Source organism: Rhipicephalus microplus, chromosome 3, assembly GCF_043290135.1.
Source record: "Rhipicephalus microplus isolate Deutch F79 chromosome 3, USDA_Rmic, whole genome shotgun sequence".
Lineage (NCBI taxonomy): Eukaryota > Metazoa > Arthropoda > Arachnida > Ixodida > Ixodidae > Rhipicephalus > Rhipicephalus microplus.
This window is the reverse complement of record NC_134702.1, coordinates 71834895-71854159: the sequence shown is the minus strand read 5'-3', so window position 1 is coordinate 71854159 and position 19265 is coordinate 71834895. Positions and strand designations below refer to the sequence as shown.

The 19265-nt window shown below is 44.8% G+C and overlaps 1 protein-coding gene and 4 non-coding genes across 8 annotated transcripts in view; 4 read left to right on the top strand and 1 right to left on the bottom strand.

Moving 5' to 3' along the window:
- Window positions 1-19265, top strand: part of LOC119160983 (scoloptoxin SSD14-like) — a 236204-nt gene that overhangs the window by 164079 nt on the left and 52860 nt on the right. The gene's annotated exons all lie outside the window — the stretch shown is intronic.
- Window positions 958-1030, top strand: TRNAK-CUU (transfer RNA lysine (anticodon CUU)). The gene has a single exon. It is a non-coding gene; the product is annotated as a tRNA-Lys (tRNA).
- TRNAH-GUG (transfer RNA histidin (anticodon GUG)) lies at window positions 6396-6467 on the top strand. Its single transcript has one exon. It is a non-coding gene; the product is annotated as a tRNA-His (tRNA).
- On the top strand, window positions 10051-10123 carry TRNAK-CUU (transfer RNA lysine (anticodon CUU)). Its single transcript has one exon. It is a non-coding gene; the product is annotated as a tRNA-Lys (tRNA).
- Window positions 16245-16316, bottom strand: TRNAH-GUG (transfer RNA histidin (anticodon GUG)). Its single transcript has one exon. It is a non-coding gene; the product is annotated as a tRNA-His (tRNA).

Below are 19265 nucleotides of genomic sequence, written 5' to 3'. Positions count from 1 at the left end.
CAAAATGCAACCGCTTCCGCTATCGTTGTCAGCCGAAACAAAGCTTGCCAGAATGTACTGGGTATGAAAGAAAGAAACAAAAAAAAGAAATAAAAAATAGAGAAAAATGAAAGCGAGAAGAAAAGAAAGGAAAGAACGAAAAAAGAAAACAAGAAAAGAAAAAGAAAAAAAAGAAAGAAGAAAGGAAGCATTGAAGGAAGGAGAAAGAAAAAAAGAATGAAGGAAGGAGAGAGAGAAATAGAAAGGAAAAAGAAAGGAACCATTGAAGGAGGGAGAAAGAAAAAAAAAAGAATGAAAGGAGAGAGAAGAAGAAGAAGAAGAAGCAGAAGAAGAAGAAGAAGAAGAAGAAGAAGAAGAAGAAGAAGAAGAAGAAGAAGAAGAAGAAGAAGAAGAAGAAGAAGAAGAAGAAGAAGAAGCAAAAGAAGAAGAAGAAGAAGCAGAAGAAGAAGAAAAAGAAGGAGCAGAAGAAGAAGAAGCAGAAGAAGAAGAAGAAGCAGAAGAAGAAAAAGAAGAAGTAGAAGAAGATGAAGAAAAAGAAGAAGTAGAAGAAGATGAAGAAGTAGTAGAAGAAGAAGAAGAAGAAGAAGAAGAAGAAGAAGAAGAAGAAGAAGAAGAAGAAGGAGAAGAAGAAGAAGAAGAAGCAGAAGAAGAAGAAGAAGCAGAAGAAGAAAAAGAAGAAGTAGAAGAAGATGAAGAAGTAGAAGAAGAAGAAGAAGAAGAAGAAGAAGAAGAAGAAGAAGAAGAAGAAGAAGAAGAAGAAGAAGAAGAAGAAGAAGAAGAAGAAGAAGTGTTTGGGGCAAAAGGGACAGACAGACAGACAGACAGACAGAGAGTAACAAACGGAAGGTGGAAGGAATGCGGTTATTGAGAGCGGGAAAAAGTGTGAATAAATGCTCCCGGTTACTGGCAGTAAGGTCTGACACAACATCTATCTATAGGTAGCTCGCTCTTCGTGTCGCCCGGCTAGCTCAGTCGGTAGAGCATGAGACTCTTAATCTCAGGGTCGTGGGTTCGAGCCCCACGTTGGGCGCTTTATTTTTTTCGGCACAACAACTCTTTTTTTTTTAAATGCGAAGCATTTTCTTGGGCACATAGGCGACTTTCACCGCATCTGTCTATCTATCTCTTTATCTGTCTTGCCGCCTACGAGCTATAGCTCTCCTGCCATTTCGATAATAGTATATATACCAAAATTCGTACGACAAAACATGACTACATGCCACGCTGATGATGCACTCGCTGCCGTTTCCCTAGCTTCACATAATAAATTTGGTATAACGTGACATAAAGAGACCACGAAGGCATAAGACAAGTCGAGACACATAAACAACATGCGTGTCATGTAAAATATTTCTACACAAGCCCGCTTAATACGGCAGGCCGAAGACGCCGCCAGGGCCCATGGGATCATGGCCGTCGTCTAGGTTTGATCCTCCCTTCTCCTCTCGCACCTGAGAGGGGAAGTGGACCTTTCTGCTAATTGAATAAAGTTTGTTCATCATCATCATCATGCTACGCTCATAGTGCGCTTACAGCCGTTTCGCTAGCTTAGCATATACGAAATTTGGTATCATGTGACGTGAAAGGACGACAAACACAAATGCCTAGCGCGAACAGGATCATCATGACATGGAGGTCATGTAAGGCATAATTTACGTCCACCTCGTAATGCTGTTCTGATTTTAAAGTGACATATGAAACTTCGTCATTCATACTTCGCATATCATTGATTTTCATTGTACGTGGAATCTGCCAGTTTTTTAAATATCAAAACTCTCTGTTGATGGGCACAGAGCACACAATTATCTGTGCAGCATTGGTTTTGTCGCCCATGTTGTTCACTGTTAAGCAACACGTGTTCCGTTCATCCTGGTATTGCTTTATCATCGCAATATTTCATTTTATTCTAAAGATTTCAAGCCCCGCCGCGGTGGTCTAGTGGCTAAGGTACTCGGCTGCTGACCCGCAGGGCGCTGGATCGAATCCCGGCTGCAGCGGCTGCATTTCCAATGGAGGCGGAAATGTTGTAGGCCCGTGTGCCCAGACTTGGGTGCACGTTAAAGAACCCCGGGTGGTCTAAATTTCCGGAGCCCTCCACTACGGCGTCTCTCATAATCATATAGTGGTTTTGGGACGTTAAACCCCACTTATCAATCAATCAATCAATCAATCAATCAATCAATCAAACAATCAAAAGATTTCAAGACACCGGGACAAATGTTGAATTTCTCGGGACACCAGGGCACACTGGCTTGGAAGGGGCAAACTGGGGCACTTATGTAGGCTACGCTCAATTGGGCGGATTTGACTAGCAGAGCACTGATGAATTACATTCGCACTAAAATTAAATAGGACAGCGAAAAATCGGCTCTTGGAAGCTACACCAGCGTGTATGATATATATACAAAGGTGGGTTTACGCGTCAGCAAGAAAAATGTTTGAACAAAGTGATGACCAGGTTTGCATACTCACCACACACACTAGACGAATGGCAGCACGATAACAGACCTTCGAGTGTGAATACTTCTACGCGGTAAACACTGTCAGACACTGCCGAGCAGATTGGGGCAATTTACCTGATTAGGACATGCGCAACATTCTCAAAAGGCAGACGGCCCATTCAACAATGGTTGCCAGACGACGTGACCACTGCACGGAATTTAATAAAGTCAGACCACGAAGCACAGAAAGCTCTCGCGGTCTACGGTAGTCAAAGTGGCCTGCTTCGAGCAGTGTATACGACAGGTCACCTGACCCATGCGAAGGCGTGACGTGGAGCTCCTACTCACCCTTTATGCCCCTTTTCCTTGCCCCTTTCCCACCTCATCTACTACAGCTGCCAAGAATCGCCCTTTCCTTTAACAAAGGTCTCATTCATTCATTCATTCATTCATTCATTCATTCATTCATTCATTCATTCATTCATTCATTAAGACTAATATTAGGCTTAACCCTCTGTAATAATAAGCGTCGGCGGGTGGTACGAAAGGGAGATGCAAACTTCCTCTCCCTTCACTCCCAACAAGCCTCACCAGTGCTTTTTCACCACCTTTATGAGGCACATGAGGTGCGGTAAACAAAGTGACCTTATAACACGTTATTACGGCAGTTTTAGGCGAACCATAGCAAGAGTCCGGCTACTGTGAAAATGATGTCCCCGCACCAACTGCTACTCGCGTTCATCTGATAGATGTGTTACATAGCCGACGTTAAGACCGCTAGTTGAGTACATCTGCACTTTGAAATTCTCTCTTCAGTTACTGGCACTGTAGTGTATCTCTTTTACGGTGTTGTCGGTCTAGCGTGAAGCCACGACCTCCTTTTCAGACCCTTGAACGTCACTCGAGATAGGTCAGCAGCCTTACGAGAAAATGTGCTTCGCGTGGAAAAATAGGTAAAAAAAAAATAGCCATGTATTTGCGTGCTTCGCTGCAAATGTCGTCTAAAGACGGTAGTGTTCTGCTGGCCTTCATTCGTACATAGCGTCACATTTTCAGTGCAGCCTAAGAAACACTATGTCCTATAAAATTACGTAAATACCTATTTTCTACTAAAGGAACACTTAATACTTACGTATTGATGTTACGCCTCCGATAAGCGTGTTATTTGCTTTTTGATCGACTATGTTCACAAGTATCGATGACAGACAGACAGACAGATTAAAAGACACATTTACTAAAATTTCTGCGTTCAAGTATCTCAAGAACGATATTATCTTCAAATGTTTATCTTGCTAGAAGGACAATGAAAAAGAATGGGATGAAGGAGCCTTGTACAAATCGGAAAGTATCGCAAAGACGGACGGACATGAGAAGCCCCTATTATTTTGCTTTTGTAGCCTCTATAACTCGGTATAGCGTGCCTGAGAAAAATGACCATTTTAAATTTTTATTTATTTCATTGGGTGAAATGGATATCAAAATGGATGGTTTTTAACGTTCCGAAACTTTAGTATCATTATAAGGGATGCGCATAGAAGGCTCCGCAAATTTCGACTATCTGGAGTTCTTTTACACGCACCTAGGCCTAAGTGCACAGGCCCTAGAGGCCTCAATCGTACTAATTGACAATGCAGCTGAATTTGAGAAATTTCATTCCATCAAACCAAACTGGCGCTGTCTTCAACGATCGTTTTTTCACCTGGGACATCGCGAATGAAATTTCGTCACAATATCTATCAAGTGAGTCTTATTTGCAACATTATCAGAGTCAAAGGAGACTACTTGATAAATTAAGAGAAATAAGATATTATTTATTTGTATGATTAATTACGATTGCTATTTAACAGCAAAAGTAGTGGCAACCTTCATCTTGCTTACGCATATATAATACTTGGGTAGAAAATTTCCGTATGAGTACGACGATACGAACGATTGTAAACCGCAACACCGGCTACTTCTTGGTCCGTTTTCCCGTAGCGGGTACCGTTCAGAGCAACAAATTAAACGAGAACAAGGTGTTTTAAACAATGAATTATGGTATTGAATAAATAGATTTTCTAAAATACTAGTGTAAAAGAGACAGCTCCGTTTTTTATACGTTAGGCCAAGCACCTAAATCACCTGTATAATTTATGTTTCTGTTCTACAGCTTACCTTGTCGTAAATTTGTATACCGTTTTATACAATCAATCAATTCATAATAATAATTAATTATGGGTGGGATTTAACATTTCAATTCATTTGATTGATATTTGGGCTTTACCATCCCAATACCACCAGAACTGCCGTAGGGGAGAGCTCCGGGAATTTCGACCACGGGGGTTCTTTGACGTGCACCCAAATCTGAGCACACGGGCTTATACATAATTTTTGCCTCCATCGAAAATGCAGCCTCCACAAACGAAATTCAATCCTGCGACCTGCGGGTCAGCAGCCGAGTGCCTTAGCGACTAGACCACTGTGGCGGGGTGGTTTTAACATCCCAATTCGTCGTATGATTATGAGAGAGGCCGTAATAAATGGCTCCGCAAATTTCGGCCACCTGAGGTTCTTTAACGTTCACCTAAATCTACACACACGGGCTGCAGCGTTCACTCAACTCTCAGATAATTCCCTCCCCCCCCCCCCCCCAGTGGGTGTGAGCCGCAGTTGGAGGTGAACCACAGCAACAACTATAAAGTCAAAGCATTAGGGGAAGCGTATAACCACGAAAAAATGATGGGCAGTACCCCACCTACCAATTCATTAGGATAGCAAATCTGGAAAGCCACCAATTTATCTAGCTTGCATCCTGCCGATGGAAACCGTCAAAAGTAGAGATTCTGAAGATTATCAATATCAGTTAATAATGCTTCATAAAGGGACAAAAAGAAATGCGATATTCGTGCGTCAATCAGTGACCAACAACTTTGGATGAGGATGAATGGTTTTAGTGGGTATGTAGTACTTACAGTAGGTTTGCTGCTTTGTACGTTAAACACACATCCAGATAGATAAAGTGTTTTATCGTTGCGATAGCGCCAATATATGAGCACGTACCATTTAAGTTTTTTCTCATTATCAATGCAGGAAGCGCTTTTATCGTGCAGCGATACGTTATCAGAAGCACTTGTCATCGATGCAAAGCGATATTTGAGCTGCATTTACGCCACGAAAAATGATTATCAGCCAAAGTAAAGTATGAAATGTAGGAAAAAAATGATAATGTGTGTGGTAGTGGAGGTTGTGGAGATGTGGAAGAACCGACGAGGAGTGAGATGAACACGAGATTGCCTGTGCCGTTTTCACATGGCAACTTGCGTACATTCTCAAAAGAGAAAGGACCCTCAAATAAACCACATATATCACAGTGGACGCTATTTAATGCTTTCTAAAAGCACCGCAATGATTTAAACCTTGACCGAAAGAAGTTTTTTTAAGTGTGGGTGTAATTACTTTCAATCTTGCTTTAGATAATTAGGATACCGCCATTTCAAGTTATGAATCACGTCTCATATGCTTTTCATGGTTGTCGGTTTCATTAGGTGCGTCTAACAACTTCAACAACAACAACAAGAACAAAAAACCATTCGAACAATTCCTTAAAACTGAAAAAAAAAGGTGATCTTTAAAGGCTGATGCATAGTTGTTTTTTTTTAAACTCTTTTTCTGCACGGCAGAGTTCAATGCCAAAACCATGAAATTCATTCAGCAGGGAAAGGTTCAAAAAGGTGCACTTTTTTAATCCCTCTAGCGCAGTATTCTCCTTCCCAATTCTCTCACTCTCTCTCTGTTATGGGGGGCTGAGAGGAACATAGCTGCTCCGTCTGGGAAGAGCAGTTTTTTTTTTCTACTTTTGCCTTTTCTTTGTGCTGGTGGATTGTCCCGTCACTCAGTGATCCACTTTTGCGAACCGGTTTCTTTCTAAGAGCTCTGCTCTGGCTTTTACTTCCACGTCACCCGTCCTCCGGGATAGCCGTGATCGTATAGTGGTTAGTACCTTGCGTTGTGGCCGCAATAACCCAGGTTCGAATCCTGGTCACGGCAAATTTTTTTTTTCAATTTCCGTGCTTAGTTTTTTGCGGGAATGAGAGAATGGCTTGCGTGTATGTGTGTGAAAAGTTTCCGACTGACTCCTAGCCAGACATTATAGTCGCTTTCATTTATGCCTTCTTATTATGCAGCCGTACAAACTGAGATATTTATTACTTTTCTGCTTTTTAATTTTTGTGTTCGTTTTACACTGCCATGGCATTTTTGTTGCACTCCTTTCGAGAACGCTCCGCCCTGGAGGTCACGGGGTCGAATCCCGGCAGCGGCGACTGCATTTTCGATGGAGGCGAAAATGCTGTACGCCCGTGTGCTCAGATTTGGGTGAGCGTTAAATAATTCCAGGTGGTCCGAATTTCCGGAGCCCTCCCCTACGGCGTCTCTCATAAATATTTGGTGGTTTTGGGACGTTAAAACCCACACATCAATCCCATCGACAACATCAGTCACGTAAATCATGTTGGATGGCGTTACTTTGTATAACCGAAAAGCCGTGATCGTGCAGTGGTTCGTTACGTTTTCACGGTACATATTGTTGTTAGGATGTCGCTCCTACTTATGTCCTTTGCAGAACACTCTGCTCCGCACGAATCTGCATTGACGGGCAACTGATTTTTGTTTGCACTTCTCCAGACGTTTGCAACATTCTACTTATTCACCGCACCATGCTTAATTTCATGTTACTTTCATGTACTTATTCTGAACTGCATACTGAATAAGTACATTTATGCTGGTCACGGCAGATTTTTTCCAACGGTCGCGGTAAGAAATTATAGAAGCACATTCATGCCGCCGTATTTTGAAATGCAAAGACGGAGAGGACTTTGTACGTGGAATGGCAATATTCGCGGTAGTTCCGCTGCGCTAGCATCGGCGGAGCACCATTTTATCTTTGCTGTCGACAGTGGGAAAAAAGATGGCCACGTTTGCATGACGCGCTGTGTGTAAGACCTTAGAAAAACTTTCGTCGCTCTCTTGAATTTGTTTATTTATAGCTCCACGTGCTTCGTACGTGTAACGTCGATGCATTCCCAGCTATTCTCGAAAAGCCATGCGACTGGAAGCTTCGCTACTCTATTCCTAACCACTACCCCCTGTACGAACATATAAATTCCTGATGCCACTTGATTCTCTGGGGTGATGAAGGGAAAACTTCGCAGAAATAAATGGTCGTCGCTGTTGCCTTCGCTGCAAATGAATTGTAGAGTCTCCCCATTTACGTTGATAGATAGGGACAAGCGTCACTGCCTCATTTTCAGTGTAGCTTAGTATGTAGAGCGCCTCGCCATTGCGTGCCGAGGACGCGTCTAAAAAAAAAAAAGGCAGATTCCACGTACAGTGGGAATCGATGATATGCGAAGCACGAATGAAACATGTTGACATGTCACTTCAAAATCAGCACAACGTTACGAGGTGGAGATGAATGATGCTGTACATGACTTCCATGTCATGATTATCATGTTTGGATGAGTCGTTTACCTTCACCTTCTATTCACGTCACGTGATACCAAATTTAGTATATGTGGAGCTAGTGAAACGGCCGCGTGTACGCTATGAGCGTGGTATATTGTCGTGTTCCTACATGACACGCGTGTCAGGATTATCATGTTTGCAGCAGTCATATATTTCATCATCCATTGACAACACGTAACACCGAATTTTGAATATGTGGAGCTAGCAAAACGGCCGCGAGCGCATCATGAGCGTAGCATGTAGTCATGTTACATGACGTGCATCTCATGTTCATCATGTTTGCACCAGTCACATACCCTCGTCATTCATTCATGTACTGTAATAAAGCATTTGGTATATGTGACGCTAGTGAAACGGGCGCGAACGTATTATTAGCGTAGTGTGCAGTCATGTTGTTATATGACACGCGTGTCGTGATTTTCATATTAGGGTTTGTCGCTTGTGCTTGCCATGCAATCATGTCAAACCCTTCTAGTTTTGAAACATGCGATGTGAACGAAACCGCCGCAAGATTTGCAGAACCATGAAATGCAAATCATGACAATCATGACATTCATATCACGCTCTTCATGTTATGACTAGTCAAATAAGTTTTTCATACACTCATGCTATGCCATAGTAAGTTTCGTATCGATACCAATATCTAAACGACCCGGAGAGCTAAAAGTCATAAGCGGATAGATAGATAGATAGATAGATAGATAGATAGATAGATAGATAGATAGATAGATAGATAGATACGCTCAAAATCTTCGCATTTAAAAGACATTTAGTATTTTAGACAATTTAGTGATTAGAAAATGTGCGTAATCAATAGGAGGTACAACATGAGGACCTAGGCGGAGTGTGAATGCGAGAATAAACAACACGGAATGTATAGAAATCTTTTCGTAGCAATTTTGTGTGTCTGTGCATGTTGTGCTCCGCAGAAATGTTCTGTACAGTAGTAATTGAAGTGCACTATTTGTGAGTTTTCTGAGAACACACAGGGTCGTTAAAAATGCGAATGAGGTGAACTGGCCCAATAAGAAAAAAAAAGTTATCTAAGCATCCGTGGAGCGGCACGGAAGAAGACCCGGAAGTTCACACCGCAGATTTGAGAAGGCAGTAATTTCCATTTTTCAAACCTGTTCTGGATGGTGCCACTTCAGACGCCAGCGAAAAATGAAAGCATTGGTTAGATATATTGAACATCAGCTCTGTATTACAAGTTAGTGTGCGTACGAAAATGTGAGTGACGTGCAAATTAATACGTACGTAGATAGTGGCCTAGGATATGTCTGAAATCGCTCTTGAAACTTCTGTCACTGAAGAATTTCGCGTTGAGTGTGATCATTCATTCATTTGGTCTAGTGTGATTGAAAGCTGCCTGTGCTAAAAATATTGCGATATGGCGTTGCTGATGTCGCAATGGTTTCAGGGCGCACAGCAAGGCACGAGCATTACGAAGCCTCGAACGCGTGTATTTGTACTGGCGGCTGGCACGGTGCCGAGGTGCAGCCGTTTTGGCTGGCACTGTCAGCCAAAGCCACGAGTGTTAGAACGGATCGGTTAGGCAAGAAAGAAAGAAAGAATGAAAAAGAAAGAAACAGAAAGAAAGAAGTAACAAAGAAAAAGAAAGAAACAGAAAGAAAGATAGAAAGAAAGGAAAAGAAAGAAGGAAAGAAAGAAAAAGAAAGAGAAAGAAAGAAAGAAAGAAAGGGAAAGAAAGAAGGAAAGAGAGAAAAAAAGAAAGAAAGGAAGAAAGAAAGGAAGAAAGAAAGAAAGGAAACTAAAGAAGGAAAGAGTGAAAGAAAAAGAAAGAAAAGAAGACGAAAGAAAGAAAGTAAGAATTGGGGGACAGAAGGGAGAGACAGAGACTGCAGGTGGAAGGAATGCGGTGCGTGAAGTAGAATAGCTTGAATGAATGCCTCCGGCGACTGGCAGCACAGTATGCCACGAGCATGTGTCCACTTTCAGCTGACAGGGGAACTGCTGAAATTAATTTTGGGATCTCTGCGAGTCCCACGGGATGGCTTTATGCTATCCCTTAACAGAGTACCTGGCACGCTGGATTGTTACCTACGTTTTTTTTTAAGTGCACAGTTACTCACCAGCAGTCAATACCGCCCGGCTAGCTCAGTCGGTAGAGCATGAGACTCTTAATCTCAGGGTCGTGGGTTCGAGCCCCACGTTGGGCGCATATTTTTGTTCACTGTAAATTCTCTTTTTTTCTTAAAAAATGTTCAAAAGCACAGAACACACAATCATTGGTCCAGTAGCGGTTTGATCGCCCTTTTCTTCTTCTGGCAAAGAATTCGTGTTCATTCCCCCCCCCCCCCCGCACGGTATTTTTTTATCACCATGCTAGTTCATCATCAACATCATCATCATCATAATCAACAACAACAACCACGACGACGATGACGTCAACATAATAATAATAATAATAATAATAATAATAATAATAATAATAATAATAATAATAATAATAATAATAATAATAAAAATAATAATAATAATAATAATAATAATAATAAAAATAATAATTTGACCTTTAGCACATCGTAAACGCTCGCGTCAGCAGAGGGGTACAATGGCGGGGTGCCAACTTTCCTCGAACCAAGCCTCCACCACCACTTTCCCCTGACCCATGGCGCACGAGGTACAATAAATCAAGCGATCCAGGATACGGACTAAAGCTATCATTGCTTACACTGCATGTAAAGCATATTGCTGCGACAGGTTCGCCACATTCAAGTAGCCCGCCACAATCATCGTCACCAGCACCAGCAAGACCCGGCTCGGCTGGCATGCGCCACGCGTTCGGACGTTCAACAACGAGGAAGAGGAAGTTAGTCAGATCTGTGCCACTCGGCTACTCGAACTTGACGACCATAGTTTTTAGAATCGTGGGCACAAGTTCGCCCTAATAAAGTCGCTTGTTTTTTTAACCTGTCGGCGTCAGCATCGCTACATTTCTGGTGGAGGTGCTGGGTATTGAATCGAAGCCCCACGAGCTCAAGACAGCGTAGCCCCGACGACCAGCGTATCAACCCCGTGGAAGTGACTCCTGTACACCAGAGGGCAAGTCGCCGTCTTCGAGGTGACTCACCTGAGTTCGGTCCTCTTCACTTCATACCAAGGGGAATTCAAACGATAGATGCCACCACTATGACTAGCCAGGTAACACCGGCAGAAGTGTTCATTAGCCAACCGCACCAGCCGCCAGTTTTCCACGGCGACTCGTACGAGGATGTTGAAGATTGGTTGGACCTGTTCGAGAGAGTAGCGAGCTTGAATGGATGGGACGAAAGAGAGAAGCTCCGTCGCGTATACTTCGCCCTGGAAGACTTCGCGAAGACATGGTTTGAGAACCATGAAACCTCGTTGTCTACCTGGGAGGTATTTCGACGACAAGCGGTGGCTACGTTCGCGAACATAGACAGGAAAGAAAAGGCGGAGGCAGCTCTTCAATCGAGAAACCAGCTAACAAACGAGAGTGCTGCTATGTACATTGAGGACATGGTCCGCCTGTTCAAGCGTGCGGATTACAACATGGCTGAGGATAAGAAGGTGCGCCATCTAATGCGCGGAGTGAAGCAAGAGCTGTTCGCCGTTCTCGTCCGCAACCCTCCGAGCACGGTTGCTGAGTTTTACTCGGAAGCGACGGCCATCGAAAAAAACACTGGAACAGCGGGCTCGGCAGTACAACCGGAATCTTAACTGCGCATCTGCACAGGTATTTCCCGGAGGCGTGCGAAACGACGTTGAAGCCCTGCGAGAGCTAATTAGATCAGTTATCAGAGAAGAACTGAGCAGACTGCATATGCCCCAGACTTCAACTGCACTATCTGTTATGGACGTTGTTCGTGACGAACTGAGGCAGGTGATACGAGAGCCAGAGCGTGAGCTGCAGCCGGTTCGACCTATCCGAACATACTCTGAGGTTGTCAGACAACCCACGGTACACAGCAATGCAGCAGTTGCGATGGCAACGACTCCTCTCCCACCTGCGGCACGCAGCGCACCTCGTCCACGGGAACCGACAGCTACCTATCTGCCCCCAGGAGCACGTAGCACACATCACTATGTGGAGCGTAGGCCCAGGAAAAGCGACGTCTGGCGTGATCACGAGCGCAGGCCTCTGTGTTTTCATTGTGGGGAAGCGGGTCATCTGTACAGATTCTGTCCTTACCGACAGGCTGGATTAAGAGGCTTCCCGTCATATGCACCGTGCCCCCGAAACGGCGAACGACCAGCGGAGATTGAGGAGTACTTGTCGACGCGCCAGAACTCGCCAACTCTACGCCAACACCGGTCACGGTCACCATCGCCTATGCGCTACCGGTCATCCAGCCCACGTACACCTTCAAGGCTGCCTGGTCATCGCTCTCCAAGTCCACACCCGGAAAACTGAAGCAAGCGACCTGTGGAGGTGAGGCCGCTGATAACGTCAGTTACAAAGATCCTCCAATTTGGTTTGAGGGTGATGACGGTGTATTTCCGGTAGATGGGTGCAGCAACGAAAACGTTACTTCAGATTTGCGGTTGAGAATGGAAGGATGGGAGCTGAATGCCTTAGTCGACACCGGTGCTGATTATTCAGTGATAAGTCACAAGATGGTGAAAAAGCTAAACAAAGTTGTGACACAGTGGAGTGGATCGCAGGTACGCACGGCAGGCGGTCACATTATTACGCCCCTTGGCAGATGCACCGCAAGACTTGAAATACGGGGCTTTATTTACGTGGCCGATTTCATTGTGCTGCCAGAATGTTCAAGAGAACTCATTATAGGAATGGATTTTTTGCGAGCTAATGGCGCCGTAATAAACCTGCGTAGGTCCAGCGTGTCGTTTTCGACTGAACGAGCTATACCTGTGGAGGAATCTGAGGAACGACGCCTAACTGCTCTACGCGTTGTTCATGATGACGTAACTGTGCCGCCACGCTGCAGTATAATGGTGCTCGTAGAAAATGATGCATTGTACAACCGCGAAGGCATAGCGGATACAAATGTAGGACTGTTTTTGAACAAAGGTGTCTGCGTAGCTAGGGGTCTTGTTCACTTGACGAATGGCCGTGCAGATGTCTTACTCACAAATTTCTCCAATGAGCTTCAACACATCGCTCAAGGCACGGCTATCGCCTATTTACACGACTTCTGTATGGCGACCGAACTATGCAGCTTAACGACATCAACCACTCGACCAGTGGCCTGCAACATCGACACATCCGTGACCGTCAATCAGAGCCTTCCGGACAGTCAGAAGAAACATATTTACGCCTTGGTAAAAGAATTCTCTGATTGCTTTTCAAGTACCTCGAAGGTCCAGCGCACGTCAATCACGAAACACAGAATTATAACGCAAGACGACACGAGGCCTATATGCCAGCATCCATATCGGTTGTCACAGAAAGAACGGGAAATTATCAAGAAGCAAGTGGAGGAGATGCTTTCTGATGATGTCATCCAGCCTTCGAATAGTCCATGGGCGTCTCCCGTAGTGCTCGTTAAGAAGAAAGACAACACACTTAGATTCTGCGTCGACTACAGAAAACTGAACAGTGTGACTAAACGAGATGTCTACCCCTTGCCACGTATCGACGATACACTAGATCGGTTGCGATCCGCAAAGTTTTTCTCCTCCTTAGATCTGAAAAGCGGATATTGGCAAATAGAGGCCGACGAGCGGGACCGTGAAAAAACGGCATTCGTAACACCAGATGGCCTCTACGAATTCAAAGCGCTTCCATTCGGCCTCTGTTCCGCACCAGCGACGTTCCAGCGAATGATGGACACTGTCCTCGCCGGACTGAAATGGCAGTCATGCCTAGTGTATTTGGATGACGTGGTGGTATTTTCTGCAACGTTCGACAAACATCTAGAGCGACTACGCACAGTATTGGAAGCCATCCGGTCAGCGAAATTGACGATCAAACCCGAAAAATGCCACTTCGGCTTCGAAGAGCTGCGATTCCTTGGACATGTCATTAGTTCCGAGGGTGTTCGCCCCGATCCCGAAAAGACAGCCGCTGTTCAGAGGTTCCCTACACCCAGAGACAAAAAGTCAGTGCGTCGATTTTTGGGTTTATGTGCCTATTATAGACGATTTGTGGAAAACTTCTCAAAGATTGCGGAACCTCTTACAAAACTGACAAAAGAGGACGTGCCCTTCACGTGGGAAAGCGAACAACAGAAAGCTTTTGACGAATTAAGGAAACGACTACAGGGTTCACCAATACTTGCCCATTTTGATGAGACAGCCGACACAGAAGTCCATACCGATGCCAGCAATGTCGGCCTCGGCGCCATCCTTGTCCAGTGGCAAAATGGTCAAGAGAAAGTGTTAGCCTATGCCAGCCACAAACTATCAAAAGCTGAGGCAAACTACTCTGCAACTGAAAAGAGTGCCTCGCAGTCATCTGGGCCATAAACAAGTTTCGACCCTACCTTTATGGTAGACCGTTCAGAGCTGTCAGTGACCACCATGCTCTATGCTGGCTGGCAAATCTCAAGGACCCGTCAGGTCGACTAGCAAGATGGAGCCTTAGGCTGCAGGAGTATGATATTACGGTTGTGTACAAATCGGGAAGGAAACACAGCGATGCCGACTGCCTGTCACGCTCTCCTGTCGATCCAAGTGTACCTGAAGAGGAAGACTTTCCGTTTCTAGGCGTTGTCGACACATCCAAAATCGCTCAACTACAACGAGATGACCCGGATTTGCTGGCACTTATACAACACCTGCAGGGTCTCGACGTTCAAGTCCCTCGCATATTCTCCAGAGGGCTCTCCGCGTTCTGCCTTCGAGGAAGTGTCCTTTACAGGAGGAACTTCGAACCTAATGGTGAAACGTTTTTACTAGTCGTGCCCACAGCCATGCGAGAGGAAATTCTGCACGCATGCCACGACGAGCCAACATCTGGACACATGGGTGTGAGCCGAACATTCGCCAGGATTCGCCTGAAATACTATTGGCCTAAGTTGCTCGCATCAGTGCAGCGCTACGTGAAAACTTGTCGTCAATGTCAACGGCGCAAAACTCCACCCGTAAAACCAGCCGGCCTTCTCCAGCCAATAGACCCTCCAGATGCCCCATTCCAACAAGTCGGCATGGGCTTCCTAGGACCTTTGCCGACATCGCGTGCAGGCAAGAAATGGATAGTCGTAGCCACAGACTATCTCACCCGTTATGCTGAAACTGACTCTCTATACAGTGCGACAGCTGCCGAAGTCGCCAAGTTCTTTGTGAACAACATAGTGCTCAGACATGGTGTGCCAATCGTCGTTATTACGGATCGGGGCACCGCATTTACTGCAGACCTAATGCAATGCCTGATGCGCATGACAAATACCGATCACAGAAGAACAACGGCGTATCACCCTCAGTCAAATGGCTTAACCGAACGCCTCAACAGAACTCTGACCGACATGCTATCAATGTATGTTGATGTTGAACATAAACAGTGGGACGAAATATTACCCTACGTAACATTCGCATATAATACAGCCGTTCAAGAAACAACCCACGTTGCCCCTTTCGAACTAGTATTCGGCCGAAGAGTGACCACCCCGCTGGATGCCATGTTACCACTACAGGACGAAAGCAGCTATCCACCTGACTTAGATGACTTCTTGCAAAAAGCCGAAGAAGCACGGCAAATGGCAAGATACCGAATACGCCACCAACAGCACGTCGATTCTAGTCGCTACAACAAGCGACGCAGTGACACACTTTATCATCCCGGTGACAAAGTGTGGATATGGATACCAGTGCGCCACCGCGGACTCTCTGAAAAGCTTCTTTGCCGATACTTCGGCCCTTATGAAGTACTCAACCGTATCAGCAACGTCACTTATGAAGTTAGATCCGCTGGACACGTGAGTTCAAGAAGCCGCAATCCCACGGAAGTGGTCCACGTAGTCCGCATGAAGCCCTATCATGACAGATCGCCGAAAAACGAGTGAGAGTGCGCGTGTATCTTTTCACTGTCTTAAGCATCGGGACGATGCGTCTGAGGAGGGGGGCAATGCTGCGACAGGTTCGCCACATTCAAGTAGCCCGCCACAATCATCGTCACCAGCACCAGCAAGACCCGGCTCGGCTGGCATGCGCCACGCGTTCGGACGTTCAACAACGAGGAAGAGGAAGTTAGTCAGATCTGTGCCACTCGGCTACTCGAACTTGACGACCATAGTTTTTAGAATCGTGGGCACAAGTTCGCCCTAATAAAGTCGCTTGTTTTTTTAACCTGTCGGCGTCAGCATCGCTACAATATACCGACATATGAACAAAAAAAAAGTTGACAAAAGAATTTGCCGTGACCAGGATTCGAACCTGGGTTATTGCGGCCACAACGCAAGGTACTAACCACTATACGATCACGGCTATCCGGGAGGACGGCTGTTCGAGTAGAAAAAAAGTGACACGTTCCTCGGAGCAACACCACCGATGTAAAATTAGATCACCGTGAATGTGTGCCAGGGAGAGAAAGGAGAGAGAGAGAGAGAGAGAGAGAGAGAGAAAATCAACTGAAGAAAACTCTCCGAGCAAAGGACCACTGTGTTGGCATTGCGCGCCCGTTTCGTCTATTCGAACATTGCGGCTCCGCTGCCTCTGAGCTATCTACGGGTAATTTTTATGCGTATTTTTCAAACGAGAACCTATGTCTGTGTACGCGATCGCACTTGTAGTTTGCTCTCATCAAAACGTTGGCGTTGTCGCGTGAAACGAACCCACCACTTCCAGCACAGCAAAAAACTCACGGGCTTCGCACGACTCAAAGGAAGGCAGTAAGGTGAAATGGGCTTGCTGGTTTATGTTGCCTTCGCGATGTGCTACCGGTAGGAAGACTTAGAAGTGTGGCAGCTCGGGCTAGTTGGTATGACATCACGATAGTTATAGCGCGAGAACAGAACGACGACACAGAGACAAGAAGTGTGTCCTTCTTGTCTCTGTGTCCTTCTTGTCCTTCGTGTCTTTCTTGTGCCTGTGTCGTCGTTCTGTTCTCGCGCTATAACTATCATCAGGTAGGAAGACGTTACGAATATCTGATTACCAAAAAAGAAAACGAACACTCATTCTGTGAACTCTGTGTTTTGTGTTCCTTATAAACAGCCCTTCGCGAAGCCTAGCCGACTAAAAGGTGAAAGCCAACTTCTTTTTGTTCTCGGTTGATCTATTGTTCTTGCACCACCCCGCTCTGAAAGCTCTGTACACTCGACGCGGTTTTGCACTGCCTCCGTGATCGGCACACCGTTGACCGATGCATTTGATGACTTTAGCATGAGACGTCTTGACACATGACATCACAAATTTTGGCAATGTGTAACGATATTGTGACGCCATCATGTGAATATACTTTTCGATCACTCGTGCTGACACCGACGCAGACTTGGGACGTTGGCCGGATATCGCAATGGAAGATATGCTTACGTTAATTAGTACGCAGAAGTATACCTCGTAGGGGACTGTTTTTTAAGGCGGCTATAAAATAGTTGACGCAAATTAGGATGGATGCATAGGAAGGACATTTCATTTCATTTCATTTATTGAAAGTGTCAGCCCTTTCTGTAGGGTGATCACAGGAGTGGAAAAAAATCACATTTAAACAGAAATGTGTATAAAAGAAACACGGAAAAATATTTGTTACTGAAATATATATTCCTTCATGGCATGAATCGAAATTGATATAATAAAAGTATTATAATTATAAGCTCCCCAGTAAAACAAGGAAAGTGAGTATCAGTGCTGAAACATATATTATACAACTTATCAAAACACATATTAAATATCATAGCTTGATTACAAGGCATATAATTTACACAAGCCATTTCAATTTAATGCATGAAATCAGAAAACACCGTGGGGCTTGTGGCTTCTAAAAACTGAGAAAATAATTTAGTTTTCACAACCGGATCAGGCAATGAATTCGACTTTTGAATTGTCCTAGGAATGATACTGTACCTGAAACAATAGTTATGAGCTATGAAAGGTGGCATGTATACTGTGTTTGTGTCTTGATGTTGTGCGAATTCTTTAGTAGCAACTAGCAACGCCATAACCGTAGTCGTGAGCAAAGGAGTAAGGGGGGGGGGGGCAGGAGGGCAACAGCTTGCACTTGTTACAGACAGGGTGGGGGTGTAATGTCTGCCCTATAAATTGACTTAATAGGAAGAAGGGACGTTGCGAAGAACCCTCACCCCCTCCCCACTGAATGGGGAGAGAGAAAGGAGGAGGTTGGGGGGGGGGGTTGCGTTGCTCGAGTATAAACTTCGAACTTTGATCGTATAAGGGCGTGTTCGCGAGTGCTGTCACGGATGCTCAATTGACAGTCATCATGTCCGAATGTGTGATGTTCAGTCCATGCATGCTTCCGCTTGAGATCAAAGCTGTTTCGCTCCCTGGAGTGATAGTATTGGCTTAAGCAATCGCTTTCCAGAGTTACGCGAGACGGCATCAAAAGAAGTTAAATGCTAGTCTTTCATTGTAGAATATTCCAGTCTATTCGTTAGTGTTGCTTTAGTAGCTTCACCATTGGGGGAAAGTGTGATTCTTTTGCGTCCCGTCTGTCCTTTATTTCACCCTTCACCTTTGCTGTTGACTAACTTCTGCAGAGGCAGGTTCTTGTTTTTCATCTTTCTTTATCGTTACACTTATTACCTCAGCTATTTTTTTATTTTTACGCTAATTTGCGTCATGTTTAACTGAACTCTTTGCGGACTTCCCACTTAACGAAACGTTAAAAAAAAAAAACGTGACAGTGCAGGTCGTTGATCTTAGTTTGTTTTGTCAGCTGCGTTACCATATAACAAAGGCGCAGCTGCGATGCATATAATACTGCAAGCTGCGAAGTAGTGTCCTTGTAGGCAGCGCTTTCTTTATTTCAATACCTCTGCTATCTGTTTGACACGTAACACGCACGCACGATCAAAAAACTAAGCGGCATATGCGACATGCTGCGTATTTGAATATTATTGCTTTTTTTTGCCCCTCTGAACAGCGGATAGAAGCTCACGAATTCAACATGACCATCGGCTGGCCGCTTTTTATTGTTCAGTGATGCGACAACGGGCAATCCGACGGCGCAGAGCGAACGAAAGATTGGGTAACGCTGTGCGGCACACCGAAAAAGAAGAGCAGATGGGACATTACGCCGCTCCGATGCTTAAGTATTCCATCTATACGTTCAATTTGGGGTATGATGATTGATATGCGGGGTTTAACGTCCGAAAACCACCATATGATTATGAGAGAAGTAAATTTGGGGGGCGTAAATTGTACTGTTATAATGCAAAACCGGTGGTGAAGGGCTCCGTTTTAATATTGATCAGAATT